Source organism: Miscanthus floridulus, chromosome 3 (assembly GCF_019320115.1).
Source record: "Miscanthus floridulus cultivar M001 chromosome 3, ASM1932011v1, whole genome shotgun sequence".
Taxonomy (NCBI): domain Eukaryota; kingdom Viridiplantae; phylum Streptophyta; class Magnoliopsida; order Poales; family Poaceae; genus Miscanthus; species Miscanthus floridulus.
Genome location: NC_089582.1, coordinates 148,573,281 through 148,583,418, shown reverse-complemented (window position 1 = coordinate 148,583,418; position 10,138 = coordinate 148,573,281). Strand labels below are relative to the sequence as shown.

The window sequence follows — 10,138 nt, the reverse complement described above, 5'->3', positions numbered from 1 at the left end:
TTAATACTTCATGCATGTATCAAACATCCGATAGGACAGCGACTAAAATTTAGGAGGAGCAACCAAATACCCCCTTTTGGCCCTGTTCGGATGGTGCAAAAAAGTTACGGTTCACGGCTGAAAGTTACTGTTTACGGCTGATTTCCTCTTACAAATTCCTCCAGATTCATTCTCCAAGCGAACGGGGCCTATAAAGGCAGTCCCAATGAAAGAAACTGATGCGGTTTCCATATCACAAGAAATCATCTATAGAAACTACCTTCCACAGTGGAGGTGTCTTTGTGTAATAATTATTTTCTCTTTCTCTCTTCCAACTCTATCTTCTTTCTCCAATGGAAGTGTGGCACGAGCTCTCTGAAAACCGATGGTTTCTCCCCAATGGCGATTTCATAGTTTTTTGGTGCATTGGGTCAAGAGAAGATCTGATTTCTTCATGAGGAAACCATTTCTAGGATTTTTGTTCTATTTCTTCATTAATTATATTGCCATGTCAGTATTTTATCTACGTGGCAAGTCATTTAATAAGGATAGAAATCATCATCAATACATCGTTGGGACTGCCCTAAGGTCACACACAGTTTCACACTTTCACAGACAGGACAGGAGTAGATTGTAGGTACAGAACAGGCCACTAGTAGTAGCAGCACGCACAGAGTGGAAGTGGAGTGGTACGTGTGGGTGGGCAGTAGCCACGGTCGATGACCTGCATTTCTCGCGCACGTTCACTTCAGTTATGGCGTTGTTCCTTCTCAATTCTCATGCATGGAACGCAGCTTGAGATCCGTCACCGACGGGGCGACCCATCGGTGATCCTGCCTGCTCATCTCCTAGCATGGCGCGAGTACTAGTAGCAGTACAACTGTATAGAAACAAAAACAGAAACAGGAACAAAAAGCGGCGTCGTCGTCGTCGCCCTTCGTCCACCTTTGCGGCGGGCGACCGGCGACGCACGCTCGTGCCTCACCCTCACGTGCAGACGGGCAGTCGTTGTTGCTGCTTCTGCTATAGAAGAGTCGTCGAAGCACAGTCCGTGTAGGATCAGCGGCAGTTAATTATTCAAGACGGGCACTGTACACGCCTCTCTCTCTCTCTTTTTTTTTTTTTGAAAAAAGTCTATTTTTGGCCCTCCAGCTATGGCTGTAGTTTGTTTCTAGCCCTCTAACTCCAAAACCAGACATGCGCAGTCCATTAACTCTCAAAACTGTTTAAAATTGGCCCTCGCGCTCATTCGACTGTGGTTTCCGTATCGTAAACCCGCCATGACCCCGTCTGTCAGGTCTTTCACTCTCACCGCCAGGTTGAGATCACCTGTCATCCGCCTCCCTCTATTCGCGGGCCCGCCTGTCATCAGGCCTTTCCCCAACCTCCCCCTCGGCCACGGACCCCGCGCAGCACCCCCATCTTGAGGTCGAACTCCAGCAGGTTGTTCTCCATGTGGTGGCCTCCGACGACCACCGCCGGAGAGTCCGGCACCGCGTACGCCGCCGCGGTCCCCGCCCCCATCTCCACGAAGGCGAAGCACAGCGTCTGCGGGACGACCTCATGCATCGCGCTCAGGCTGGTGAACATCTAGTTCTTCCCGTCGACCAGCATCAGGTCGACGGCCACGGGCAGGGAGCCAGTACACTGATGGCGCCGAGTGCCTGAATGGCTACCTCGACGGCGATCGACAACGGCCGGCGAGTTCTCTCGGTGCTCTCGACGTCACTCACGAACTCAGAGAACTCACGCACACACACCAGAGACCGCACACTGTCGCGGCCTTTTCAGGCTTGCTTTCTTCTCTTTATTCATTCGGAGTACACGGTCTTCAATCCTATTTCCCCGCCACACGCGCGCACGCTGCGCCGTGTCCGCCTGGAGCGCGGAGACGTTTTCCATACGTGCGTGGTGAGAATGCCGCTGGGCCGTACCGTGAACGCAGCACGATTCTGGCCTTACACCCGTTTGATTCATGCAGCAACTAACTAGCTAAACTTGGGAAGATAAACATGGAAATGCAGCTATGCCTATTTACAATATGAATTAAGCATGCACGGGATTAAAAACAACATTTCACCCCTAATCCCGCTGCACTTTGATCACTCCCAGCTGCTGTTGAAGTTCAGTAAACCTGACACGCCCAAGGGCCTTTGTCAGAATGTCTGCTAACTGCTCTGTTGTGCTCACATGATCAATGTCCACTTCTCCTCATTCCACACAGTCTCGAATGAAATGAAACCGTGTGTCAATGTGCTTACTTCGATCATGGTGTACTGGATTTTTGCTCAAGGCAATTGCTGATTTGTTGTCCACCAGGAGTCTCACCTTTGGTGTCTGAATACCCAGCAGTTCTCCCAGAAGCCGGCTGAGCCATATACCTTGGCAGGCTGCATTGGCACTTGCAATGTACTCAGCTTCACATGATGATAATGCTACCACTCTCTGCTTCTGTGACACCCAAGTCACTAGGCATGATCCCAACAAGAATACTGAACCACTTGTGCTTTTTCTGTCATCAACATCACCAGCCAGATCACTATCACTGTAGCCAGTAAGCTTTGTTTCAGATGCATTTAGTTTCTTGTATATGCAGCCATAGTTCACAGTCCCTGAAAGGTATCTGAGAATCTGCTTGACTGCTGCCCAATGACTTCCTTTTGGATCCTCCATGTATCTGCTGACTATCCCCACAGCATAGGCTATATCAGGTCTAGTATTAACTAAGTATCTTAGACTGCCAATGACACTTCTATATTTTGTTTTATCAACTGATGGTGATTTGTCATTCTTACTCAGCCTCAATCTGTTCTCCATAGGCACATGACAGGGATTACAACCTTTCATACCTGTCTGTTCCAGGATCTTCAAAGTGTATGAGCTCTGACATAATGTGATCACCCCCTTTTCTTGTGTCACCTGAATGCCTAGATAATAGCTAAGCAACCCTAAGTCACTCATGCTGAAACTCTTCATCATCTCCTTCTTAAAAGCATCAATATTTGCTTGGTATGGACCAGTGATTATTAGGTCATCTACATAGACTCCTACTAGGAGATAGCCATCACTGTGTGATCTTCGGTAAACTGCATGCTCCAGTGGATTCCTTTCAAAACCAAGCTTCATTAGTTCACTGTCCAACTTTGAATTCCAAGCTCTTGGAGCCTGACGCAGCCCATAAAGAGCTTTCTTCAGCTTGAGTACTTTTCCTTTTCCTCCCTCTACAACAAATCCAGGAGGTTATTGCACATACACCTCCTCAGCCAAGTCACCATTGAGGAATGCAGATTTTACATCCATGTGATGTATCTGCCATCCCTTTTGTGCAGCTAATGCAATCAATAGTCTCACTATTTCAATCCTTGCCACAGGGGCAAAAACCTCATCAAAGTCCACCCCCTCACGCTGAGCATACCCTTTTGCAACTAACCGAGCCTTGTGCTTAATGATGTTGCCATTTGGATCTTTCTTTGCTTTTAAAATCCACTTAAGTCCAATTGCTCGGTGTCCTGCAGGTAAGACTGACAGCTCCCAAGTCTTGTTTGCTTGAATTGAATTCATCTCGACTGACATGGCATCTCTCCAACATTGTTCAGTAAGTACCTCATCCACACTCCTAGGCTCTTCTGCAGCAAAGAAGCATACACCACTATACTCAAAGTCATGGACTTCATCAGATGTGTCATTAATGTTTTGAATTTTTCTGAACCTCATTGGCACTCCTTCTGAATCCACTGTATTTCTAGTAGGTGGTGTTGCAAACTCGATTGCTTGTGCAGGAGGGCTCCTTGGAGGTGTGGATTGATTTGAACCAGCACTAGAACTTGGATTGGGAGTCCATTGATCTTGGGAAGGTGACCCATGATCTAGGAACACTAGATCTGCTGACTGTTCTGCATCTTCAGTTTCAGTTGTTGTTCCTTGTCCGGTACAGTATAAAATTCCACATCAAGCACTGAAGTCACTGGATCAGCTCGGCCTTCTTGAGTCCACTCCCAAGCCTTGCTCTCCTCAAATATGACATCACGCAAGATGTGTAACTTCCTTGTCACAGGATCAAATAACCTGTAACCTTTTGTTCCTGTTTCATATCTGACAAACACCATTTTAGTTGATCTGTCTGACAACTTGGAGACACCCGGCCCGACATTCTTCACATAAGCAATGCAGCCAAATGTGCGAAGATGATGTACTTTGGGCTTATGATTGTGCCATGCTTCAAATGGAGTTCTTCCCTGCAAACTCTTGGTTGGAGCCCGATTCAACAGGTAAACTACAGTTGTCACTGCCTCTCCCCAAAACTCACCTGGGACACCCTTGCTTTTCAACAAGCATCTGGCCATCTCCACCATGATTCGGTTTTGTCGCTCAACGACACCATTTTGTTGTGGTGTATAGGGAGTTGTTGTGAAGTGCTTCACTCCACGCTCATCACAGTATTGCTTGAATTCTATGGAGTTAAACTCTCCTCCCCTGTCACTTCTAAATGCTCTGAGTTTGCATTCTCTTTCAGTTTCAGCCAGTGCCTGAATCTTCTTGAAACATCTAAATGCCTCATCTTTCGTTGTCAGAAGCTCAATCCACATGTAACGAGAGTGATCATCAACTATGAGCAGAAAGTAGTTCTTGCCACCAGCTGTACTAGGCTTGATCTTGCCACATAAGTCTGCATGTACCAGGTCCAACGGCTTCTCTGCCCGGTAGTTTGCAACTTGTGAAAATGGGAAATGATGCTGCTTCCCCAGTGCACAGCCATCACAAAACTCTTTAGCACGATCTAGCTGGGGTATCCCTTCTACCATGCCTTTTGATCCAAGCTCTCGGAGTGCCCGGAAGTTTAGATGTCCATATCGACCATGCCAGAGCCAGGCCGGATCATCTGTTTTTGCCACTAAACAGATTGGAGCTGCAAGCTGCATCTTTAACAAATATAGACGATTTTTGACTCATGGTGCTCGAGCCAGCAGTGACCGCTCGACATCAAACACATTGCAAAAACCCTCCTTGATCACAATTTTGCAGCCCCCCCTCTTCTAATTGGCCTAAGCTAACAATGTTGCTCTTTAATTTTGGGATATAGTATACTTCAGAAAGTACCTTGTGCCCATTTTTCTTTGTCTGCAGCAGCACTGAGCCGATGCCCTCGATGTCGACGAGTGAGCCGTTGCCGAACCGCACTGTTCCTCCCACCGACGTGTCCAGCGACGTGAGCACCTTGCGACTCCCGGTCATATGGTTGCTGGTGCCAGTGTCGAGGACCCACGCGTCCTTCTCTTCATCGCGGTCAACAAGGAACACCTTCTTCTCGTCGAGGTGCACGACATGGCATGCCGAACAACCTCCACAGGGCTTGACGTCGCGCGGATGCACGTGCACGGCGTTCACCATGGCCAGGAGGATCGCCGGCTGATCGGTGTCCGCCTGTGCATGATGTGCTTCCTCTCTGCGCTCCTTCTTGGGCTTCTTGCAATCCTTAGCCCAGTGGCCATAAATGCCACAGTTCCTGCAGCGCCCTTCCGCCTAGGTGTGCCCATGGATGTCAGCTTGACAACGGGCTTCTTCTTCTCGCCGCGATCACCACGTTCGCCACGCCCTCCGCCGCCACCACTCTTTGGCTTCCCGGTCTTCTTCTCCCCTCCATACGACGATGAGGACTCAGGCACGAGTCGATGGCGGTTCCTCGCCACCCAGTCCTCCTCCGTCAACAGGAGTTTCTCAGCTTTGTCGGTGATGGCCTCGAGTCCGAGGCGATCCTCGGCCATCTTGAGTCTGCCGACGAGTTCTTCAATGGTGAGCGTCTTCAGATCGAGTAAGGTTTCAATCGAGATCGCGATCGGCTGGTAGCGCTTGGGGAGGACTCGAAGCATCTTCTTCACTACCCGTGTATCTTCGATCGCCTCACCAGATGTACGCAGATCCGCTGCGAGGGCATTGATGCGCAGGGCGAAATCGTCCATCATCTCTCCATCCTTGAACATGATGTTCTCGAACTCTTGGAGCAGGCGCTGAGCGTTGGCTTCCTTCACGCGTTCAGCTCCAATGCGCATGCTCTTCACCGCCTCCCACGCCTCCTTGACAGTCATCTTCGCCCCCAACATCTGCCACATCTCCTGAGGGATAGATCGGAGAAGTCCACCCATGGCCTGACGATTTTGGGTTCTCTTCACTCCTTCGCCTCCCGGTTCAATCGCCTCCCATACCTCCAAGATCTCGAAGTTGCACTTCATGAGGATCGCCCACTCCGCATAATTGGAGCGGGTCAGCATGGGCCACATCAAGGAGCTCTCCCGAACTCCATGCCCGGATCCACTTGACCCCACGCCTGAGCCAGTCATGTCTGGCGGCGGCGGCGGTGATCTCGGCGGGACGGCGAACTTCTTCCGAGGTGGTTCACACGGCGGGCTTACAGAACCACCGTAGAACATACACCGCGGCTCTGATACCACTTGATGGCGCCGAGTGCCTGAATGGCTGCCTCGATGGTGATCGACAACGGCCAGCGAGTTCTCTCAGTGCTCTCGACGTCACTCACGAACTCAGAGAACTCACGCACACACACCAGAGACCGAATATGTGCCGCACACTGTCGCGGCCTTTTTAGGCTTGCTTTCTTCTCTTTATTCATTCGGAGTACACGGTCTTTGATCCTATTTCCCTGCCACACGCGCGGATGCTGCGCCGTGTCCGCCTGGAGCGCGGAGACGTTTTCCGTACGTGCGTGGTGAGAATGCCGCTGGGCCGCACCGTGAACGCAGCACGATTCTGGCCTTACGCCCGTTTGATTCATGCAGCAACTAACTAGCTAAACTTGGGAAGATAAACATGGAAATGCAGCTATGCCTATTTACAATATGAATTAAGCATGCACGGGATTAAAAACAACATCCACATCCCCATCTGGTTCATCACGGTCAGGTTGAAGCAGTGCTCCAGTGGGTTGGGCGCCTGAGAAACGCGCGGGAGGCCGGCCGTGGCCACGTCGAATGCCGTGAGCACCGTGCGGTAGATGTCTAGGCGCAGCGCTGTGTAGGGTGTCACCATGCTCAGTGCGACGCCGCCCTAGCCCTGGCTAGAGAGGGCGAGGGCGCTGTCCGGCAAGGCCACACGCGCGCCGTTCATGGCAATGCCCGCGATGTCCATGTAGTAGGCGCTGTTCCTCGGGTTCTGGAGGAGGCGGGTGCGGCTCAGGTGGTCGGTCACCATCTCGACGTCGTCGGCCGAGCCAGGGATGTGGACGGGCCAGCCGCCGAAGATGGCCACGTGCGGGAGGCAGAGCACGAGCTTGCTGGACACCTTAAGCCCCTCCGTGACCTGCGACGGCAGCGAGAGCGGTGCCCGCGACAGCCCCGCCACGCCAGAGTACAGGTTTCCCCCCCGGGCTACACGGCCCCTGCGCCTGGAAGAGGTTGGGGAACGACGAGGAGGGGAGCTCATCTGGCGCGCACGACACCACGGCGCGGAACGACAGCGGGTACAGCGGGCGCCGCCCGTCCGTGGCGTTCACCGACAGCCACTCCTAGGTGAGCCCACCGCTGCCGCACTTGCCGTTGACGGGGTTGTAGGGGTAGGCTGTGCAGTTGCAGCTGGGCTCCGGGGACCCCGGCCTATCGCCGTCGACGTAGGGGCAGTTGGGCGGGTGGTTCCTGTTGGCGACGCGGCACGTGCCAGAGCTGCAGGGGATGGCGTGTTCTTTCTCTTCTTGCCCCATGCACGGCCACCACAGGAGCGGGCCGGCGAGGTTGAGGACGAGCGGGTTTGGGTCGTAGTTCCTGACGCTGATGAGGTAGAGGCCGGTGGAGCGGTCTTGGCTGACGCGTGCAATGACGGGCAGGGGCTTAGACGTCGCAACTGCGCTCTGCATGGTGAGCGGCGATAGGAGCAGCAGCAGAGCTACCACGATGGCCGGCATGGCGCTAGAGCTGCTGGAGGATGGTAGAGAGAGGCCAAGAGCACTGCTACGAGTGGTGTGGTCGTCTGATGTCTGCCTGATGATAGGATGCAATTGCTACCATGTTCAGATTAAACAAATGAAGCTGGAGAGGGTCCCCGAGCTCACCTCCTGTCTCCACGAGGTGCTCGCATTCTTGTTCAGGCGGCCATGATAGGACGACGGCCATGGCGATGGGAGTTGCAGAGGCGGCGGCCGCACGCGCACTTGCACAGTTTGGCTGTAGCGAAGGCGGCCTTGGCATCGGCGGTGAGCCAGCGAACACGAACAGCGTGTGGAGACCAGACGTACGCCGCTGCGGGAGGCGAGCGCGCAGAGGCGAGCGCGCAGCCGTACAGCACGGGCGAGCAGCGAGCAGGGCACCGCGGCGGCACAGGCGAGTGGGCAGCGGGGTGTCGGCGCCGCACGGGCGAGCAGCGAGCAGGGCACCGTGGCGGCGTAGGCGAGTGGCGAGTAGGACACGGGGCCCGCGTGGGCGAGCAGCGAGCCATGGCGCGAGCAGCAGGAGCAACAGCCATGGTGCGAGTAGCAGCAGCAGCAGCCATGGCGCGAGTAGCAGCAGCAGCCATGGCTAGCGGTGCCTGTGCTGGCCGCCGTGGTGGCAACGACGTGTGGCGGGGAGGTTGAGGAAAGGCCTGACAGACGGACCGCGAAGAGAGGGAGAGGGATGACAGGTGGTCCCAACCGTACGGTGAGAGGGAAAGGTCTGATAGGCGGGGTCGTGGCGGGTTTTCTATGCAGAAACCGTGGTCGAATAGGCACGAGGGCCAATTTTAAACGGTTTTAAGAGTTAAGGGACTGTGCGTGTCTGATTTTAAAGTTAGAAGGCTAAAAACAAACTGCAGCCATAATTGAAGGACAAAAATGAAAACAGGAGGGGCAAGCCTCTACTAAAAATTAAATAAAAGCAGCAAAGTGCAACAAATAGTACAAATACACGCCTCTTGTCGCGGTCGGTTGGCTGGAGCAAAGTACAAGAAATAGCCCACTACCTACCCACCACTACACATGTCAGCACTGTTCAACATCCAGCAACAGCACCAATCAAACCGGTACTTGAAGCTTTTTTTAGGACAACCGATACTTGAAGCTAAAGCTGCACCAGTGCGCAGGCCCATCCGGGAGCGAAGGCCCAACCCATTCATCATAGATCCAGAGTGGCAGTAATAGTACACAGAACCACCTAATCTAATGCATCTCAGGAGTACTTGTCTTTCATTAGACACTAAGTACTTAAGAGAAGATACTAAACTACGCAGTTCCGTCAAGCACACCCCAAGGAAGAACTCGAAAATTCACATTTTTCCATCAGGATCATAAATAAGAGAATAAAGCTTACAACATGCTTAAGCCATTTCTTACATCACTTTATTACAGTATCAGAATATTACCTCAATTGGTTATAAAAGCGGAATATAACAATGTTATCAGAGTTATAGAGAAAGCAAAAATTAATTTAATGATATGATGGAGCATTAACATAGTGGACATTTTTATACAAGAAATGCTAGCAGATTTTTCATCTTTTTTTATAAAAATCTTTAGTGAGGGTTATAAGTAAACAATATGGTCGTGGCAGGAAAGAAATCCTCTCTGAGATCACCAGGAGGTTCTACACACAAAAGTCAGCTCTAAGTATTCTCCGATCACCTGCAACAGGGGGAATAAAACCCTGAGTACTCGATTGTACTCAGCAAGACTTACCCGACAGAAGAAAAATAAAAGACTTCAAGGATATGCAAGGCTTATTTGGCTTGTGGGTTATTGCATCTGCAGGAAGCATTACTAAACGTTCGTCCTTATATTCAATTTTATTAGTAGTCATCATCAGTTCATTAACTAACCATTCTATGTAAGCACATATGCTACTTTCAAGCATGTGGTAAGCAATCAGAATCATTTTACCATCTTTTATCTTTTAGTTCTTACTACGGTGCTAGACCATAGCCAAGTCATACCGTCTCATAGAAACGGCGATTCGCCAATCAATGTATCTCAGCTGGGTACCCCAAAACACACGCCCCATTTGTATCCCAGGCACAAACAAGACCAACCCATTCCACTCCTGTTACGGGGTCTAGATCCCCATCCAAGCTTAGACTCCAAGCCCCACACTTAAGACCCGGTCTTAGTATGGTGCTTAGACCTCCACCTTTCCTAGCCTCCACCTTTTCCAGCCTCCAATCAGTCGGTTTGGAAAGAGCCGGAACT

The 10,138-nt window shown here is 51.5% G+C and overlaps 1 pseudogene; it reads right to left on the bottom strand.

Moving 5' to 3' along the window:
• Positions 1-1,347: 1,347 nt before the first annotated feature.
• Positions 1,348-7,888, bottom strand: LOC136544683 (chitinase CLP-like; annotated as a pseudogene).
• Positions 7,889-10,138: the final 2,250 nt, after the last annotated feature.